Source organism: Bos grunniens, chromosome 11, assembly GCF_055505025.1.
Source record: "Bos grunniens cultivar Pamir isolate PY7600 chromosome 11, Bosgru_T2T1.0, whole genome shotgun sequence".
NCBI lineage: Eukaryota > Metazoa > Chordata > Mammalia > Artiodactyla > Bovidae > Bos > Bos grunniens.
In genome coordinates, this window is record NC_141175.1 from 62143857 (window position 1) to 62148434 (window position 4578).

The window sequence follows — 4578 nt, forward strand, 5'->3', positions numbered from 1 at the left end:
CTAGTTTTAAAATCTGGAAATTAAAATCAATAAAGAAGAAAATAAAGATCATTCATACTTTCATCACTTAGAAATCTCCAGTGCTAAAATTTAGTTTATTTTCTTCTAGCCTTCTTTTCTCTCCAACTGATTTTTTAAAATTGGAATTGCAAATTGCATTATGATTTTGTATTTTGCCTTTTTGTTTGTGTTTGAAATTACATCTTGAGCAATTATCCATGTCTTTTTACATTTGTCTTTTAAATATATATATTAAAAAATTATATATATATATATAATTTTTTATGTGGGCCATTTTTTTTTTTCAGTCTTTACTGAATTTTGTTGTAATAGTGCTTCTGTTTTTTGTTTTGTTGGGTGTGTTACATGACACGTGAGGTCTTAGTTCCCAGACCAGGCATTGAACCCACACCTCCTAAACTGGAAAGTGAAATCTTAACCACTGGACCTCCAGAGAAATCCTAAATTTGTTTTTAAAGACAGCAAAGTAATCTATTATTTCCATTCATCTATTCAACACATATTTTTGGAACTACTTCTGCATAACAAGCACTAAGAAACCAGCAGGAAATGAAACAAAGCAACCCTGGACCTCATGGAGCTTACATGTCACACACACACATATAGACACACAGAGACAGACACACAGATACACACTTCATTCAGTCTACCCTGAGGTTTGCCTACTTAAATTGTATGTGATTACCTGCTGTTGTAAATATTGTTCTGATAAGCTTCCCAACACATATATCTTTGTACCTGCCAGAATCGGTCCTGGAAATGGAATTATGTGTATAAAACATCATGATATAGGTATTGATTTCTAATATGCTCTACCTAAGAATCTGTCAAATCTCTGATGGTGAATCTCTAAGATACTTTTGTCTCTGTTGGTCTCCACTGTTGGGAGGGTTGATGACCTGATACTTGTGTCTCTGCTGGTCTCCTGTGTTGGGAGGGTTGATGACATGATACTTGTGTCTCTGCTGGTCTCCTGTGTATGGGAGGGTTCAGGACCTGACTCCTCTGATCCTTTTCTCTGTGGTCCATCCTCTTCTGTACAGGGATGGAGATTCAGATGGGGAGGGACTTGACTGCAGTTTTGGGAAAAACGGTGGAGTTGTAGTGACTCTCAAGGTGCTAGCAGAAGAGTAAAGAGGGAGATGGTTGAGTGCAGGACCTCCAGCTGGTGATCAGGCTGATGAGATACAGGCCCTGGACTTCACATGTCTGTCTTCATTAAGTCTTTTATGTGAGAAACAATTGCTTAATTGTTGTGGATTTTAATAAATGAATGTTGTTAAGATGTGTGTTTTGTTTCTTCTATTAAATCTGTTTATAAAGAATGAATATGTACTTGTTTCTATCTATGGGTGTCCTTCCCTGATGGCTCAGATGGTAAAGAAAGTAAAAGTGAAAGTTGCTCAGTCGTGTCCAACTCTATACAGTCCATGGAATTCTCCAGGCCAGAATACTGGAGTGGGTAATCTTTCCCTTCTCCAGGGGATCTTCCCAACCCAGAGATCAAAGCCAGGTCTCCCACATTGCAGGTGGATTCTTTACCAGCTGAGCTACCAGGGAAGCCCATTCCCTAAGGAGCCCCTGGGAACTTGTGGGCATTTTTTGTTACCTTGATGGTTTGGGGCACAAACATATGGAGTTGACTGGGACCAGGGATACTGGGTAGGGGTGGGGCCAGGGAGCTGGATGTCAGAGTTTGCATCCATAGTTTCTTAAAAAGGAAAAGGCATGGTTAAGAATTTGCCAGCAATTCAGGAGACTCAGGTTCGATCCCTGGGTCAGGAAGATCCCCTGGAGAAAGAAATGGCTACCCACTCCAGTATTCTTCTTGGAAAATTTCATGGACAGAGGAGCCTGGTGGGCTACAGTCCATGGGGTTGCAAAGAGTCAGATATGACTGAGTGACTAACACTTTCACTTTACATGTGTAAGAAAGAAGAAAAACAAGAACTACAACAAGCAAGAAACCCAAGAAAAAGATGGTACTGTTCCCTCAAACAGGAAGGAGTAGCTGACTTGTGATCACCTGCAAACAGGTGGCTCTGTGTTCAAAAAGACAGATTCTTTCAGCACCTGAGGAAGAGAGTCCTCCTTCAACCAGGAAAGAACCCTCTCTGTGGTCCTCAGTCCAGCTCAGTTCACTTCAGTCCCTCAGTCACGTCTGACTCTTTGTGACCCCATGGACTGCGGCACTCCAGGCTTCCCTGTCCATCACCAACTCCCAGAGCTTGCTCAAACTCGTGTCCATGGAGTTGGTAATGCCATCCGAAGATCTCATCCTCTGTTGTCCCCTTCTCTGCCTGTCTTCAATCTTTCCCAGCATCAGGGTCTTTTCAAATGATTCAGTTCTTTGAATCAGGTGGCCAAAGTATTGGAGTTTCAGCTTCAACATCAGTCATTCCAATGAATATTCAGGACTGATTTCCTTTAGGATGAACTGGTTGGATCTCCTTGCTGTCCAAGGGACTCTCAAGAGTCTTCTCCAACACCACAGTTCAAAAGCATCAATTCTCCATGGTCCTACTAACAGTAATAAAATACTGATGAGGAATACATGTTTTTTGTTTTTTGTTTTTTTGTAATTTGAGCAGACTATGGATAGCAATGGGTTTCCCAAGTGGCTCAGTGGTAAAGAATCTGACTGCCAATGCAGAAAACAAAGGAGACTTGAGTTTGATCCCTGGGTTAGGAAGATCCCCTGGAGGAGGAAATATCAACACACTCCAGTATTCTTGCCTGGAGAATCCCATGGACAGAGGAAGCTGGCGGGCTACGATCCAGGGGGTCACAAAGATTCAGATATGACTGAACACACACACACACACACACACACAGAGATAGCAATGTATCCTAAAGACTGACTCTGGACTGTGTAAGACAGGCCAAGAAATATTTTAGAAGTAGAGTAGTAAGAGGTACAAACCTCCAGCTATAAATTCAGCGTCATTAGGGTGTAATGCACACATAGGAAACATGGTCAATAATGTGATGACTTTGTATGGTTGTGGGTAGTAACTGGTTTTATTGCCATGATCATTTCATAATGTTTGATGGTATAAAATCACCACGTCAGACATCTGAAACTAATATAATAATTTTTAAAAGAATAAAAAAGGACTTCTCTGCTATTCCAGTGGTTAAGACTTCACCTTTCAAGGCAGAGGGTGTGGGGTTGATCCCTGGCTGGGGAGCTAAGAGCCCACATGCCTCGAGGCCACAAACCAAAAACATAAAAACAGAAGCAACATTGTAACAAATTCAATAAAGAGTTTAAAAATGATCCACATCAGAAAAAAATTTAAATATACAGAATATAAATAAATTTTAAAAGCACCTTTGTATTAGCTTCCTATGACTGCTGTAACAAACTCAGCACACACTTGGTGTGAAGCAGCAGACACAGGTCGTCTGCAGTGCTCTCGACCAGAAGCCTGAAATCTGGGTGTAGGTGGGCCCTGGTCCCTCTGAGGGTGCCTGGGAAGACTAGATCCACTTTTGGAGGCTCCGGGTGACCCTTGGCCGTGGCCACATCACTCCAGTCTCTGCCTCTGTGGTCACATTACCTCCTCCTCTTCTTTTTGTCAAGTATCTTCTGAGTGATGCTTGTAAGACACTTGTTCTCGAATTTAGCCCCCTGCCCCCCTTCCCCTGAATAATCCAGGATGGTCCCTTCATTTCAAGATCCTTAACTGAAAAGGATCTGAAAACACTCCCTTTCCAAATAAGTTCCAGCTCTCAGGTTCCAGGAGAGGAGTGTGGACATACCTTTTGGGGGCCACTGATCCACCTACCGCAAGGAGGAATGTGGCTAGTACTGATAAAAAAGCAAAACAAAAAACACCTAAAACCTAGGGAGAAAGTCTGGGATTGAAAGGTCCATTGACTAGCCCCTCCTCATATCCCTGCTCTCCGAGAGGCGTAACTTTCATTTACAAAAGATGAGTAGGTTCTGGAGATAAGCTGTACAGTATTGTGCCCGTAGTCATCAGTTCTGTACTGTATACATAACATTTTGTCAGGAAGGTAATGCATGAATGCGTGCGTGCTCAGTCGTTCAGTTGTATCCACACTTTCTCGAACCCATGGACTGTAGTCTGCCAGGCTCCTCTGTCCATGGGATTCTCCAGGCAAGAATACTGGAGTGGTTTGCTATTTCCTACTCCAGGGGATCTTCCCTGACCCAGGGATCAAACCCACGTCTCTTGAGTCTTCCATGTTGAAGGTAGATTCTTTACCACTGAGCCATTGGGGAAGACTGTCATGAAGATAGAGCTTATGTTAAATATCCTTACCACACACCAAAAGGCTTACTGAAATTTAATTATGCAAAGGTCACACAGGCTGATTTTTCGCAGCTTTTCTGGGGCAAGAAGCTGTGTCTGTTGCCCAGGCACCTTGGCTTCCTGTCCAGAGCTGGCCTGAAAAGGAATTCCTTGTCTCTGGGATCTGGCGGGACCAGTAAGCAATCAAAAATATTACTGCTTAGCCACAGGGAAAATAGCAAAATAAATATATCAGCAGCCCAAGGAATGTATACAAATAGTAACAGAAGTAATA